The sequence below is a fragment of the Sciurus vulgaris genome (assembly GCF_902686455.1).
Source record: "Sciurus vulgaris genome assembly, chromosome: 2".
In the NCBI taxonomy this organism is placed as follows: Eukaryota; Metazoa; Chordata; class Mammalia; order Rodentia; family Sciuridae; genus Sciurus; species Sciurus vulgaris.
In genome coordinates this window covers 174,358,190-174,374,773 of record NC_136462.1, presented here as the reverse complement: position 1 = coordinate 174,374,773, position 16,584 = coordinate 174,358,190, and the positions used below count along the sequence as shown (strand labels likewise).

General features: G+C 51.3%; 1 protein-coding gene across 3 annotated transcripts in view; it reads left to right on the top strand.

Moving 5' to 3' along the window:
* The window catches only part of SMOX (spermine oxidase), a 37,332-nt gene that overhangs the window by 2,203 nt on the left and 18,545 nt on the right, over positions 1-16,584 (top strand). Inside the window, exon 1 of one of the 3 annotated variants that reach the window (XM_079129105.1) lies at positions 3,760-4,195. The exons of 1 other annotated variant lie outside the window; for it this stretch is intronic. The gene's annotated coding sequence lies outside the window, so the exon portion shown is untranslated. Of the gene's footprint in view, positions 1-3,759; positions 4,196-16,584 lie in introns of those variants that run through there. One more of the 3 variants, XM_079129104.1, reaches the window with a different exon arrangement.

The window sequence follows — 16,584 nt, the reverse complement described above, 5'->3', positions numbered from 1 at the left end:
TAGCAGCATAGTAGCCTAGCCGCTAATGGGCTAACGGGCTAATGCCTTTTCCATCTGCATGTGTCCTCCTCTGATCTATTTTAATAAGAATAATGTAGAAAATTTTGATTACATCACCCCATTCCTCTAAAACCATTGATGGCTCTCTGTTGCACTTGAATAAAATCTCAAAACTTGCCCCTGGTCAATCAGACCCTCTGTGATCTAGCCATTGCTGGCTTCCCCAGTCTTATATTGACTACTGCCTCCCTGACAGACATCTGAATCATATCTGTCTGTCTAACAGCCAGATTTTCCTGCCCCAAAGGCTTTAGCTTGTGCTATCATCTCTGCCTGAGGATTTTCCTAATGCCTTCACTGGGCTGGCTGGGCTTCTTACTTTTCAGGTCCTAACTTAAATATAACTTCCTCAAATGCGTTCCCAGTATAGTTAGAGGGCCCCTCTGCTCCTGTAATTCATTATAGCATCTGGTTCACTTTCTTCATATTTATCAGAGGCCTTAACTGTTTGTTACAGTCTCTTAACTTTGTTTACTTGATTTTGTCTGGCTTCTAAGACTTTGGAACCTTGACTGAATGGCCTGCTGCTGTATCTGGAGTGTTGAGCACAGTACTTGGCATATAACCAGTGCTCAGGAAATCTGAGCCAGGTGGGAAGGATGGGACTGGGCAAAAAGAGATGGGTATTGCAGTTAGCACAGGAGCCCCTTTAATCTTCAAGTGACCCTGAGGGTTTTTATTTTCATTCCACAAAAGCAGTTGTGCAAACTGCTGCAAGATTCTGAGAGAACCAGTGGCATGTAGAAAAGGGAAGTAGAAGTCAGGGGCAGTGACACATGCCTATAATCCCAGCGGCTTAGGAGACTGAGGTAGGAGGATCACAAGTTCAACGCCAGGCTCAGCAATTTAGTGAGACCCTGTCTCAAAATAAGAAATAAAAAAGGTTCAATCTCTGGGGGTGAGGGAGAAGTAGAGAAAGTACAGGTGGCTTGAGGGCAAGTCTATACACCAAGGGGGTGGTTGGGGCATTTAGGCATGTGGCATCTGTGTGGGTCACTGTGGGTTCAGGGCAAATGATTTCCTTTGCTTTATTTGGTGGAAGTCCAGGCTAGATCAACAGAGATGTATGCATATGTGTATTGGGTGGAAGGGAGATTCTCCATTTCAGGAGTGAGGGATAATCTACACCCTTGGGTGGCTGCTGGGTGCTCAGCCCCGGGGGCAGGGATTTGGAGAGGAAGAAGAAGCTGGAACTGTGTGTGTGGGGGGGTCTCTCTATAAACTCTTACCTTTCTATCCACAGTTCTCTTGTTTGCACAGAGGAGCTAGTTGAATGTTGAATCATGTGACTTGTACTCTCAGAAAGGAGGGCTGAGAGCCAGGGGACCTCAACTCTGGGAAGGAGGGGAGCCAGGCCTTGACAGGGGAACTGGGATGGACTAAACTCACACCACGAGTTGAATGCTGGAACTCAGGACTGGTGATTCATTCAGATCTGGGGTCAGGCTGGCACACTTAGGAAAGGCCTTGAACTGGAATAGATAGAAACAAGGAGGGCATCCAGGGTTGGAGAAATCTGGCAGGGACCAAGAGGCTAGGGTGAGGCTCTGGTGTACCCAGGGGTGTCAGGCATTGTTCTGAGGATTTTGCAAAATTAACTCCTTTAATCTCTTGCCAACTCAGCCTTGTCCCATTTTATGGATGGGCAGACTGAGGCACGGTCCTACAACTAGCAGTGATGGCGGGCAATTTTGAACCCAAGCAGGTGGCTTTGGAATCCAGGCTGTAATCTAGTCCACTCTGTCACTTCTCTCATGCCTCTCAGATGTGTGCCACCTAAGGGCTTCTGAACAAACAAGGGGTTTTTCCTGCCTCCCTGAGGTGCCTGGCTTGGGGAGCTGAGGAGGTAGGGGAGAAGTCACATCCTCTAAGGTAGAGGGGGTCTTTGCATGGAGTAGGTGAACAAATTTTCTGCTTCATGTCCTGCTTTTTCTTTTAGGAGGGGCTCTGAACCTAGGTCAAGTAGTTGGGCGCCATGCAGACTGAGAAGTCAGGCTGCTGTGGAGGTCTGCTGCTTCAGGTACAAAAACCTGTTAGAATATCAACCCCTCTGGGTATAGCATTGCTTTCTTCGTTGTCTCTTAAAATGCCTGGAGAGGATAGGGAGGTCAGGTGGAGGTTCTGCAGATAAGTTGGCCTGTTTGGAGTTCCATCTAGAATGCCGTTAGGTAGGGCTTCAGGCTTGGCCCTGGGAAACCTGACTGGAGTCTGAGTTGGCCTGAATTGAATGTGAGAGCAGAACAGGGGGAACAGAGATGGAAACCAGAAATGGCTTAATCCATTTCACCACTGGCCCTGTTGGACTTCTTTTGTTGGTTTGTGACATGGGGTCAGAAAGACTTCTTTGCTCCTAGAGGTTGTGGAGGCCAGGAAGCTCCTTGAAGCTACATGCTTGCGTGCTATCTCCTTACGGACATAGTGCAAGGGAGAAAGGACTTCCCAAGGGATGCCAGTCCCAGGGAAGGAGGAGGGAGGCGGGAGGAGGGAGGAGGTGTGGCACTTTTGCCCTGTGAAGCTTTTCTATTCACGCACCGGGACACCTCTGGACCTGGCTGACTGGCTGAGGAAGGGTTTGCTGACAGCATAGGGATGGGTCTGTTGCTCCAAATTCTGAGCCTCAGAGTTTTGGGGATCTGCCCATCTATCTGAGCATAACCTGCCAACTCCACAGGGAGAGAGGATCAGTCAGCATTCTTTTCTGCATTTGGGGAAACTGAGGCACAGGGCAAACATATCTTGAAAGCTCACCAGGCCGCATGGTTGTCAGGAGGTCCGTGGAGGAGGCCTTTCCACAGCACCTAAGTCCTTGTCTGCCGAGTTAAAGGGAAGGCTGTGGCAGAGCCTCAGGTGGGCAGGCTAGAGCTGAGGGTGGACTTCCTGACAGCTGGGCACTGGGCCTTGTTAGCTGTCATTGGCATCTCCTGTGTCCCAGCGTGGTATTCAGAGCCAATAAGGACAAAGGACATGGTCCCCACTCTCCAGGAAACAAAAGTGAGCCATGCCAGCTGTGATATAATGAGGTACAGTTCAAACTAGCTTGCTGGAGGGAGTGGTGTTTTGAGAGGGCCCTAGAGTTCTGGGTGACCATGCTGACAAAGAAGGGGTGGCATTCCCAAGGTAGAGGGGGAGCCCAGACCTGGAGAAGTGGGTTGAAGGCAGGCTGGGAAAAGCTTGACTGCCAGCTGCTGAGTCTAGACTTGTACTAGGCCCCAGGGAGCCACTGAAGGTTATAGGTCGTGATTGACATGACTTGATTAGAGCAGTGGTCTATAAAAGTGCTTCTCAAAACTCAAACACACGCGCATCACCTGCGCGGCTTGTTAAAATGCAGGTTGGTCCTGTGTGATTCAGCAGGTCTGGGGTGAGGCCTGAGACTCTGCATTTCTAAGAAGCTCCTGGGCAGTTCAGTGCTGCTGGTCCAGTGGCCACTATTTGTGTAGCAAGGATTTAGACTGGAGTTGTGAGAAACGGGCACAGTTCAGGCGGGACTCAGAACAGGTAAAGAGGACGATCTCAGTCCCTATGGACTGTGCTGGGAAGGTGTAGGGAGCTGCCTATGTGGGAGTCTGGGGGTGCAGGTGAGGCTAGGGGCAGGGCAGAGAAGAGCGCAGTTTATGTGGAATGTAGGGGTTGGGGCTGGGTGAGGGACCTCTGGGGGTGTAGGTCTCACCTGGGAACACAGGCTTGATTTCTAGGGCTCCTGACTGGGAGGAGCTCCCAAGACCAAAGGAGGTATCTGGGGTGGCTGTGTTCCTGGGCAGGGTGACGTGCAGATGACATGCAGGGCACCTTATCTCTGCCCGCAGCCAAGCTGGGTGCTGCGGGTAGCCATCTGGGTGAGCACCCTTCCTCCAGCCAGGGTGGGGTGAGAGATTGGAAAAACAGCTGACTCCAGGCTCCGGCCCCTCTGTGACATCTCTGAAAAGCCTCTGAAGTCTCCCCCCCCTGTGGGCCATCACCCCTGGCGTGTGCCCTGTCCCTTCCTCTGGCTGGGTGTGAGTCCCTGGTGCTGCTCCCGATGGTTACTTGAGCTGCTGTTGGGGTTTTATCCCACTTCGGCTGTTCCCCCGAGCGAAGCTGGGAGTTGAGGGGCCCGGATGCTTCTCTCTGCTTTGGGCCTGGCTGGGCCTCTCAGGCAAGTGTCTGCTCTCCTTTGAGGTCTCCATTTCCTTGTCTATAAACTGAGAGATGTTCAGTTCCGGGGGCAGGGAGAGGTGTCACAGGGTTTGTTGGTTGGGGCACTGCATCTTCTCAGAATGGTAGCTTAACATATTTTAGTTTGGTTTAATATTTAAAACTTGATGCTAAGTGATGGAGTAGAAAAAGCAACTGGCATGAACGAGCTTGGGGGGGGGGGGGCTCCTAAGGCTCTTTGTTCTCCAGGCTCTGTACTGAGGGCACTGTCACCTGAGGTCCCCCCAGACACTGGCAAGGGAGTACATTCTCTATGCCTGGAGGAGGGTAGGGAAGCTAGACGTGGAGGGCAGAGTTTCTGCCATCCTGGGTAGTGCCCATAGGGGCTGGCAAGGCAGGGGGTTCACTTGGTCTCAGGCTTTCCAGTTATCCCACCTGCCTTTTTCAAAGGAGGTCAAAGGCCAAGCCAGTCTGACCCCCTCAATCTGTGCCAGGCTGTCCTGAGGGATGGGGAGGCAGCATTTCTCAGATTATTCTGAGAGACCTGAAGGGTTCTGAGGACAAAATAAGAGTAGAAAGTGGCAAATCTCCATCATCCTGTGGGAGATTCACAATGGTTTTATGTGAATTAAAGGCTCTGACAAGTCCTGTAGAAGGAAACCATTTTATGTCTCCCAAACTGAGTCGACCAAGGAAATTGTTTTTTGAAGACTCCCTAATAATATCCCACTGACTAGGAAAACCCCTGTTGGGAACACCTGATGTGGAAGAATGCTGCTTATTGGGAGACCACAAACAAGGTGATGGACAGGTCCAGAAATGTCAGGGAGGAAAGGAAGGATGGACAGGATGGCTTCCTGGGAGAGGTGGACTCAGTGACAGGCACATTTGGACAGTCAGTGGAAGAAAAGGGCACTGCAGAGGGAGGGGCAGACTGGATAGTACCTGGGCCCCAGAGCTAATCCTGGGCTCTATGGCCGTAGCTTGGCTTCACTGGGCAAGTGACAAAGGGACCTGGATGGATCTATCCGATGCTGGGACCTGTGGTGGCTGTGCTTGATCTTCTCGATTCTGGGAGGGTCTTCCACTCTATACCTCCCTGCCATCTCCCTCACTCTTACAGCAGGGTGTAAGCTTCTTTCCCAGAGCAAGAAGCTAAACTTCCGGTGCCTCAGTTTCCCTATTTGTACCCTGGGGATGTTACCACCCCCCCCCCTTGTAGGGTTGTGCAGTCAAAAACAGCTGGCTATTGTATTGGTGTGGATTAATGGATGGAGGTATCTCCAAGGAGGACCTGGGAAGAGGACTGTCATCATGGACATGCGAAGGCATAAAGCCAAGCCCACAGCAGACTAAGGCTTGGGTTGGGGACTTGATTAGAGCAGAGGAGTACATTCATAGGAGAAGGCAGAGTGAGGGCCAGGGCACCCAGGACTGTCTTCCTGGAGGAGTGGCCAGCAGGGGCTGGTGGGGAAGCAGAAAGGAGAAATCACAGGCTTGGATCTGGGAGTCAGAGGACACTGCTGATCAATGTGTAGGATACCAGTGGCCTTTGCAAGTGGTAGGTGACAGGGACCTGCCTTCATTGGTTAGGCCGTGGGGAGGCCACTGAAGGTTGGATGTGATCAGAGCAGTGTTTAGTGAGAAACACGGCAGGGATATGCAGTGATGGCATCAGGGGTGCAGGACCCTCTCCCCCTCCCCAGCCAGTAGCTGTGCTCCTTAAAGCATGGGAGGGGGCTGATTGCTTACATGATCCTTGTCTTCAGATTCTTGATCATTTTCCCCAAATGTTAGGAATCTTACCCTGTTGTCTTCCCTGGGAGGAGTGTAGCCAGTGGAGGAGGTGGGAGGGGGAGAGTTTCAGGGTCCCTGTCCCTGCTGTCTCCCTGCCCCCTGTGTCTGGTGGGGATAATCGGTGAGGCTGCCCTGCCTTGCCCTGCCACATCTGGCTTCCTCTGCAGTGTGAGGACTCTTTGTTCTGCAGCACAGGTGAGGGGACAGGTGTGGCATTTCAAGCAGTGTAGGAGGAGGAGCAGGAATGGTGCAGTGTCAGGTGCTGACAGGCTGGTGTGGGTGACTGACACCCAGCCTCAGAGAGGCCCTAGGAGCGGATGCTCTGGGGTTCTTCATCCAGCCCCAGCAATACTCTCGTGTCCTCCTTTGCCCCTTGCCCTTTCCTTTTCAAATAGGCGGGGGCCCAGAACTCTCTCTGAGTCCAGGGGTGGAGGGTGGAGAACGAAGGAAAGCATTTGGGTTGAGGCAGAGTTGGGTGGTCTGGCTGCCCTCCCCTTCTAGGTCCAGATCCCTGAATCTTCTACCTGCTTCTTAGGGGAGGGTATTAAGTTCCTGTGACTTGAGACCAGGAGAAGCAGCACTTGGAATGAGTTGGAATTTATTAGGAAACAGAACAAAGAACCTAGCCACCCCCTGTCAACCCTGTGCCAGGCCTTGGCAGATGCATGATTCCTTGCCTCCCCACGTAGCCTGGGAGGCCTGGTGAGATGAGACACAGATGAGACACTGTCAGTGACAGGAAATGGAATGATGGGGGTCAAACTCTGGGACATCTGGCCGTATTGATACCCTCTCCTCACCCAACAGTTCTCTCACAATCTGTCCCAAGTCACTCAACTTGGGAGTGTTGGCCCAGCTGCCTACACTTCTGATCCTGGGAGTAGGTGGTATGCTTTGGAGGCTAGCAAAACACTAGACCCCAAGTCAGCTTGATTTAGGATGACTCAAGCAGGAGACACCCAGGACCACCAATGGGCAAACACTATTAGGAAAGATTTTTAAATGCTGCCTTTCAATGTTAAACACACGGGGGGCTCTTTTACTCACTTTAATTAATTTAAAAATTAATTAATTTTTATTGTGTATGGTAAATTAATTTAAAAAGACCATACACAATACAAAATTTTGAGAGTTAATCTGAAAAGGTTTGGAATCTAAAAAGTGACTCAAGGAAAGACAACAAACTTGACTCTTGCTGGATTAAAAAAAAAAAAAAAGTTAGGTCTGAGGCCTAGTATCTTATGGAATAGATATTGGAGTGTATTTTGTCAGATGGCAGGAACCTCTCACAACCTCAGTTTCCTCCCCTGTAGACAGGGGTGTTGATGTAAGGATTAATTGAAATATTCCACAGGGAAGTACTTAGCACTGCATTCTGTAGCTCGAATGTGCTCAGTGAAAAGTAGCGATAATGATGATGGTAGAATGTTAAGAACTGACCCTTTTTGATTTCAAAAGCTTTTGAGTTATTAAGTCTCTTTGAACTCAATAAGGACTTGATGAATATGTTTATCATCCAAACTCAGCATCTAAGTGCCATAGGTGTTTTATGGATTAAATCTCAGGCCGGGGCTTATGTGTGCACTTTCTATGAACACCTTTGGTTTTTCAGACCTTCTAGCGCTTGCTTGGGGGACTGTGTTTCAGGGCTCTGATGTTTTGTAGAGTCCTTTGGAGGCTGGTTCTGTGCACCTTGGTAGGTAAGCAGGACAAAGCACCCTGAAGTCACCAGGAGGGCATAATTTGGGGCCAGTGAGAGAAGAAGTGACTGTCCTATAGGGAATAATGAGTTAGTTGCTTTTTGAATTTTCATTTGTGCTGGCAAAAGCAATTGGCATCATATCACTGATTCTATTTATGAGGAGAAATGCACAGGTGAAGGACTGTGGCCTGGCACAGTGTGGCTGAAAAGCCAGCACCATGGGGCAGGGAGACTAGGGTGACCTGTAGCTCACCCTGCTAAGCATGCAGGCCAGGAGGCAGGTGGCCTCCTGGTGGCAGCCTCAGGTTTTGGCAGTGTAGCTGGGGTGAGGCTCCAGGCTTTGAGATGATGTCTGCCAACCCAGAGTGCCTGACACAATGTGTTCAGTGTCAGTACGTGAGGAGGTGTAAGACAGGGGAAGTACCAAGCCCAGGGCAGTCCCTGTGCCTGCCACCCTAGGAGGTGGCGTGGAGACTGAGAACTGAGCAAGGGTTGACCAGAAGGAGCCCTGCTGTGCCACTCCCTCTCTCTGGGTGGCCTCCATCCTGTGCGTGAGGTTCTCTGAGCCCGTCTCCTCATCTGTACAATGGGTGACTGAACAGTGAAAATGCAATGATGCAACGAATGAAAAGCCCAGCCCAGGGCTTGGCTCAGGAAGCACAAAATAAATAGCAGTTTGCTATGAGGTGCAGCTGGTGGCTGGAGTTTTGGGGGAGGTTTTCCTTCTGTTTTTATTGTGATCATGCATGCTGCCTGCACTCTGTGATGCACTGTGCTGTGTGGCAACCACAGAGAGGGAGTTTTGCTGGAAATTGGTTTATGGTGGAGGAGGAGCCCTCCTCCCCCTGCCAACATTCCCTGGACCCAGACAACTCTGCCATTGCGGCTGTGGGGTCTCTTTGCAGGCAGGGAGCACAAGTCCCAGGCTGGGCCCAGTGGGGGCCCCATGGCTCAGGAGAGAAGATAGACTTGCAGGAGACACCTCCTCCCTGGGATTGGAGTCAATGTAGTCGGGCTTTGTGCAGAGTCACAAGGGGCCACCAAGGGGAAACTGCACCCCAGCTGAGCTGCTCCCATAAGCCTCAGTTCTTGTCAGTGGTTTTGAAAGAGTTGTGGAAAGTGCTGACTGGCTGTCCTCCTTAACCCTGGCACTGTGGGGCTGTGGCTCCTGGCAGGGAGTGGGGAGAAGCCTCAGGGCCCAGCCACCCCCTCATCTGTTAGCTTATACCTCCTAGGCATCCAGTGCCTGATCTACACAAAGGGTGTATCTCTGTGCTTGTGGGTGACGCTGGGGACACTGACTCACCCAGCAACAGGTCAGGTGTCTATAGGTGATGCCGGATACAGTGCAATGCCCAATGCAATGGGGGTGGCTTTTGGTGGGCAGCAGTGGTTACATGCTGGGCCCTGTGAATGGAAGACACCTGAAGGGTTGCTTGCCCAACTCTGGTGATGGCCTTGAGGCAAGAACGGGGCTCAGGAATCAGGCCAGCTGGGCCCACTCTGTACTTGTGGGTCCTGCACCAAGGTATTTGAGTTGTTTTTTCCTTTTTTTCACATCACAGGCTTGTTGTGAAGTGAAGAGCCAGGTGGCCAGTTGACACAGTTACAACCAGTCTTGGTTCCTGTCAGTGGTCATGACTGGTCATTGGCTAGCCCTGGCCCCCGTAGCCTGCCATTCAGTAAGTCACCAGGAGGTCAACACAGCACTCTCACTTCCTCTGTTCCACTGTTACCTTGGCAGAGAGGCCTTCCCTTACCTCCTTACATAGAACCCTCCCTGTCCCTTCCCTGTCCCTCCACGCTGACTTCTTTTGTTTATGGCACTTGTTACCTGGTCCTGCCAGGTCGTCTAGAGATTGACTTCTGGCTATTGCTGTATTCTGAGTGCCTGATGCCTGCCCCAGAGTAGCACTCACTAATTTTTTTTAGATATGGAAATAATCTGTCCCCTGCCACCTGCCCCTCTCCATTCTTTCTCAAACCTTGGCTGTGCTTATCCCCAGTCTTCTCAGCACCTGCCATGCACTGCAGACCTGGGTCCTTTAAGATGGAGCTCAGACATCTCCCCACCCACATGTCCTATGCCTGCTCAGATTCCATATACAGCAGGACGCAGCCCACGGAGGATGAAGTGCTCCATGCTGTTTGTTGAGTGACTGTGTGGTCCTCCTGCCCGCCCCTCCTGCTTCCTCTGGAGGGCTAGGGTAGGGACCTCGCTGCCTTGCTGCCTTAGGTCGCGGTCGGGGGTCTTGTGTTCTCTAGCAGGCCTGCAGGCCGAGGCCGTCCTGTCCTGTCCTCCGGGTGCCACCGTGCACAGAGCTTACCTGTGCGGCTAATGCCGGGAAGCTCAGGGCGCGCTGTCCACGCCCCAAGGGCGGGCTCGGGTGGGGCTGGGGAAGGCCCTGCGCGGAGGCGGGAGAAGCGTCTTCCCCATCAGGCACTGGGACGCCGCCGACTCCCAGGGCGGCTGCTGCAACAATCAGGGAGGTCAGGTGAGTGCGGCTTGGATCTCTGGGCTTCGAGCCTCCCCAGGTGGTTCAGGGAGGGAGGAAAAAGGGGCCTAATCTGTTGAGGGTTGATCTTGTAAGTAGCGCCTGGGAGCCTTTGTGCTTGGGGCTCCCCTGCCTGGTGCTAACATCTCAATGTGGAAATCTGACTCCTTACCCAGCCCACCTTAGATTAGATACCTTTTCACATCCTCCTTGGAACTCCACATGGCAACCCTCATCACTGTTTGTTCTACTCTTGCTTTAATAAGCCATGAGCTTCAGGGCAACCCTGTCTCTTTAAGTCATTCCTGTCTTCCTAGGGGAAAGTGCAGCTCCATGCAAGACTGAGTCCTGGGGGAGACAAAAATACAAACGTCGGTCTCTCTGAGGACTTGTGAGAGGAAGCTTAAGACCCAGTAGAGACCACAGCAGGTGTAATGGTAATTCCTATTTTACAGATGAGAAAAAAGACTTTTTAAGAATACTCTGAGCTAGACCCCATCCCTGCAGCCTGATACTTCCCCTCTGGGAGCATTCCCTGTGCAGAGGTTGGGCTTTGGGCTGGAGTGGGCCTTGGAGGCAGAGAAAGGGGAGGAGGATATGGAGATGCGAGGTGCAGACAAGGACACCTGTCTGCTTTAGGTGTATTATAGACATGGAATGAAGAAGTCTTTGGGAGCCAGGCAGAGACAGCATAGAGGGAGACCTCCAGCCAAACTCTAGGCTAGAGTGACCTTGGCCACTGCTGCATGACAGATCCTGAATATCTCTGGGCTGTCCTAGAGTCTGCATTTGGAGCCTACTTTAGAGCAGTGGCTATATGTTAGCATCATGTAGGGCCCTACAATAATATCCACATTTGAGCCTCACCCCAAGGAGTCTGATTTAAATGATGTGGTGTGGGTATGGGTTGTTTGTAAAAGTCTCCATGTGAGTCTAATGTACTGCCTGGGAAGCAGTTCCTGTCTTCTGGGCCTTATAAGCTGTTGGGCCTGGGCCAGGCTCCCTGCCCACTGTACCTTAGTCCCACATTTCAGAACAGAGGGGGTTGAGCTCCTCAGTGGGATGGGGACCTCCACTTTGAGGATCTCTGGAGAGACAGTTGACGACTATTAGTTGTCTATTGTCTGGTAAGAAAGTAGCCCAAAATTAGTAGCTTAAACAGTAATAAACTTTATTATCCTTGGGGTTGGGGATGTAGCTCAGTGGTAGAACATTTGCCTAGCATGAGCCAGGTCCTCGGTCCTGGGTTTAGCTCTCAGCAACATTCACATGTGTGCGCTTGCACACACACACACACACACACACACACACACACACACACACCTCATTTATATATATTATTCTTATCATTAATATGATTAGGAATTGGGAACAGTTTAGCTGGGTGATTCTGGCTTAGGGGTCTCCCATGAGACTGTAGTCACCATGTTGGCCAGCACTGCAGTCATCTAAAGATCTACTTCTAGGGTGGTTCACTCTTGCTTGGCAAGCTGGTTTGGCTGTTGTGGGAGAGCTCAATTCCTGGCCTGTAGGCTTCTCCATGGGGTTGCTGGAGGGTCCTCATGGTATGATAACTAGCTTCCCCACAGGAAGCACTCCAAGGGAGTGAGGTGGAAACCCAGTGTCTTCCTTAACCTTGTCTCAGAAGTCATAGTCCATCATTTCTGAAATATCCTATTAGCTACAAAGGTGGGCTTGTGGGAGGAGGGAACAAACTAGGGTGTGATTACTAGGAGAGAAGCATCATTGGGGTTAATCTTGTAAGGTGGCAGCCACACAGGTTGTCCTAGAGTTGCACTTACATCTTTATAACCCTTGCCTTATTGGTCCAAGTGCAGCCAGCAAGGGGAATCCTGGGCTGATCTTTCTCTCCTAATGCTCTGTTCCTCCCTTGCCGTAGCAGTGTCCCTGTGGGTGAGGTGGGGCGGCTCTCTGAGGCCTGACAGTCCTGCTGTGCAGTCATCATGCAGGAGGCTCTTTGACCTCTCTGCTGCTGGATTTACCCCATTCCCACCCACATCTGTTCACCTGGACCTGTCTTCGCTGGGGTAACTGCCATTAGTATACAGACTGGGCCATATAGGTTAATATAAGAGCCATTGCTTCTCCATGGCTGGCTCTGGGGTAAGCACTGTGCACGCATTGTCACATTCAACCCTCTACTGATGAGGAAACTGAGTCTTAGTTCCTATCTAATAAGTGGTGGAGATTCAAACCACGGTGTTCAAAAGCAAGTAATCAGACCCCAGGATCTTCATGGAGACCATGGTGCTATAAGGAGGGGTCATCAAATCAATTATTTTATTTATTCAATTGGGTCATCAAGTGAAACATAAAGAACTGTGCTTTTGTGATTGTGTGTGTGTGAGAAAGATGTTATCTTCCTGGGGTTCCCTTGGGAATGCAGTGACTTGGGCATCTCAGAACAGAGTTGGTACCCTTGTTTTGAGACTGTTTTTTTCCTCTTTGAGTTTTAGCCTTGTCAAGAGACCTTTTTCTAGGGGAGCAAGTGGCTGTGAGCACCATCTTCTATTGGTCCTCCTCTGCCTATAGCCTGGTCTGTCATCACCAAGGACAGCTTTGCACCAATATAATCACCAGGGCAGTGACTGGTTCTCTGGTGTCTCTTACACGTGTGGTCGATGACTTCCTGGAGGGGAACTCAGAGTTGTGGTGTGAAGTCCTTCTCAGAGGGAGGAAATCCAGGATGGCCTCATCCTGAGAGTTGCTTAGAGAGCTGCAGGAGACTGGAGACATAGCCGCTGTGGATGGGCTTGGGGTCAGGGCTGTCCTTTCTTAGGGTAAGGGTGATTCCCATTTTATAGATGGGAAAAATGAGACTCAAGTACTAATGAACTCTTCAAGACCATACTGGTTAGTGGCAAAGGCTGCCGTCAGGGTAATTTGATCTTCCACAGAACTAGCCAGGAGTGGTGTAGCCAGCCTCTTAGGCCCTGACAGCTGAGAGGGCATGGTGCCTGCATGCCTCTGGAAGATTTGGGACCTGTATAGGGACAGGGGTGGGTCCTTCTTGTGGAGAGGAGATTCCCTCTCTGGCCAGCCAGGACATCTGCACACAGACACTCACGAAGATGGGAAATCAGGGTGTGGAGTGAGCAGCCTGGAGTTGGAGATAGAAGCTAAACTGGAGTGCTGATTCAGAATTTGAAAGGTCTGTAGGAGACGTTCAGAAGACACGGAGACCAACCCCTGATCTGATGTGTTGTCTGAATGTAGTCCACTCACTAATTTTTGCTGAAGGTGGGTTCTGTAGGGGGCCGGGTTGGGGAGCTTGGGGTAAAAGTGTTGGGGTCAGAGTGTGGGAGGAAGAACTGCAACCCCAGGCTGTGTTCTGCTCAACTCCACCTATTTGTCTCTCTCAAGGTGACAGTCATCGAAGTCTCTAACTGAGGGGACCTTTATGTCCATCAGGAAAACCCTATCCTTTCTATGGCCTCTTCCAAAACTTTTCCCCCTCCACCCACAACTAGGCTTCTAGTTGAGTAGTCTCCTGGGCCTGTCCCTGCAGGGAGCTATACAATTATTTATATTCCTCCCGGGAATGAAGGTCCTGGAACAATTAACCTGGGTTGTCTGCAGGCCTATTCTGCCTTGCAGAACATCCAGGGAATAGAGACCAGTGTGCCTCCTTGTCCTGCCTACTGGTTCCCCGGGGTAAGGGGAGCATTTGATTCTTGTCCCCATGCACTGAGTTAAGGGCTGCCTCTGTCCTTGCAGCACAGGCCTGCCAAGGGCCCCTGACTCCCCTATTTCCTTCTGAATAGGCTTACAAAGCCTTTTACAGTTGTGCTTTTAGGGACTTTACACATTTAGGGAAGAGATGTGGGTAACAAAGACATTGTGCTTGGAGAGAAGTCCAGGTGCCAGGAAGAAAGATGGAGCCTTTCCCCTTTTTTTGGCCTGTGAAGGCCAGAGGACACTGCTAGTGGTTGGTGGTCTGCGGAATGAGGCACTTCTGCCTTTTCTGGTTCATGAACTTGGAGTTGACTACTGGCTATCTTCTCTGGTGCCGCCTCATGCTCAATGCTGGGTAGGATAGTCAGGTTGAATCAGTGTTGTGGGGTTCAGACTGAGTTATTGGGTTAGGATTCAGTCAAATGCAGGTTGTGGGGTACTTGATTGATGTCTGATACTGGGGTTGGGACCAAGACTGAGGCTGGATTTTGAGCTCCCATCAAGGTTGGGGTTCTTCTCCATGAAATGGAGTTCTGGGCCCTTGGAGAGGTGATTCTGACTTCCTATCCTGGCCTTTTAAGGGCTCTTTGTCCCTTTCCCTCCCCTCTCAGGTGGTCTTTGCAGGTGGCCATAATGTTTACCTGTGTTATGTCATTTAATCCTCCCACCAGTCCTGCCAGGTAGCTGGACCTTCTGACATTTTATAGATGGGGAAGCTTGGAAGACTAAAGGAGGCTTCAGGTATTGGATGGGACTAAGTCAGGTGAGTCCAGGAAGCAGGATACAGATGCTGTGTCATTGGGTGAGTTCAGAGGTGTTGGTCAAGCAGGGTTCAGAGAAGGACAGACATGATCTAGGGGTCACCTGGAAAGCAAGGAAGATACTGAGCTGGAACGTTAGCCCAGGTCTCCAGGCTCCTAGGCCTGTGTTTTTTCCCTTTCCTTTCCTGTCTTCTGGGCTCAAAGATTGCCTGTGCTTTTCCCCCAAGTCTGGCTCAGTAATCCTGCCTCTTTTACTTCCTCACTGGCCTGGATGAGGAGGCTGGGGAGGGTCTGGCTGGGAGTAGTTGGGGGGGGGCCCTCCCTGGGGTGAAGGGGTGGGAGGAGCCTTGCTGTAGACACAGAGCCCCTTTGTCTGCACTGCTGTGCAAAGCAGCTGGTCTGGGATTTCTGGGCATTTTTTACATTGGAAGAATAATTGCATTGTCTGGGGGGACTTGAGAATCCAAATCCCTCCACAGACCTGACAGGCAGTCCAAAGATGTTCCCTGGGCCAGCCCCTGGCTTCCATCCTTCTCCCTCTCCTTGTGTTAGAAGCTTGAGGGAGAAAGGGGGTCCCTGGAGGGAAGGTGAAGGGGCTGCTGCCCATAGGCACTCAATATATTTGTTGGGAGGAGAGGTGTGAAGTCACCAAGGTTGGTTGGGGAGGGCGCAGGTGAGCCGACCTTTGCTGCTTAGGGTACCCGGGACATGTCTCCCATGTGTAACATATCTCTCATGGGCAAATGTGGGGGCTTAGAGGAGGGAAAAGCCTCTGGTTGGAAGGCATGGTCCATTTGGAGGGGTTCAGCTGGTTCAGCCCTAGACCCCAAGGGAGTAAAGTGACAGGTTGGCCTGTTTCCTTAGGGTCTTACCCTTCTCTTGGAAATGGATTAGGAAATTCATCCTGAGGTGGCCCTAATAAAAGGACAGGGCACAGGCACACTTGACCTATGTGACCTATGTTCAGAGGGCCCGGGGATGTGTAGAATTCTGTGTATCTTTGAGGGGTGTCTTTGAGGAGGGATGTGGGTACCTAGGAGCCTGGCTCCTGCTGGCATTGTTTTTGTTGAAGTAGCCACTCTTTGGGTGAGGCAGAGGCAGGTGCCAACACTGAGGAAGAAGGGATGCCATACACCCAGCTGGGCGGTTGGCCCTCCTATGGATGACTCACTGGGCATGACCATGCTTACCTGGGGGCCAGTCCAGCCTGGAACCTGGCCCTACTCAGTGACCATATAGGGCAACAGCCTCACTGCTGAGACTCTAGGCAACAATTTCCTGGATGAGATTCTGGTGCTCTGGGGGCTGACTGGGGGCTGTTGCAGCACAGAGTCAGTGTGAGAAACTCACAGTTCAAGGTGACTGCTGCTTTGGAAAACAGTAATGGAGCAGACCTGGTTCCAGCAATACAACCCCACAGTCACATACTGTATGTACAGTCACAGTACTCCTAACGAGGGCACATCTGTGTTAGGAAGACCCAACCAACTTCTGACACATGCGAGGGAGGGGGTTTTCCACAGGTCCTTAGGTGGGCTGTCTGGGCTGGGGAGGTGGGAATCTGTATGTTGGCAGGTGTCTTGTGAGTGGGAACCAAAGCCAGAAAGTCCACCGAGGTCCAGAAAGTTAAAGGGCTGACCTGCCAAGGGCTTCCCCACGGCCGTCATGAAGTGGATGCTTGATGAATTGCTGAATTGTATTCTTTGATCATACTGCGAGAAGCCTGGGCATACTTGTCTTTGTGAAGATGAGGCTGGAGGATTGAGACCAGGCACTGGTGAGGCTGAGAGAGGAGGCTCTTGGGGGAAGTTGGGTTTGGAAATGACAGAGATTTGGGCTGTCAGTATGACATGGCCTGTCCCAACTGTTAAGGAGGGTCTTTCACTAAGGATGCCTCCAGCTTTGAGCCCCAGGACTGCTCAGTGCTCCAGTGATTGAT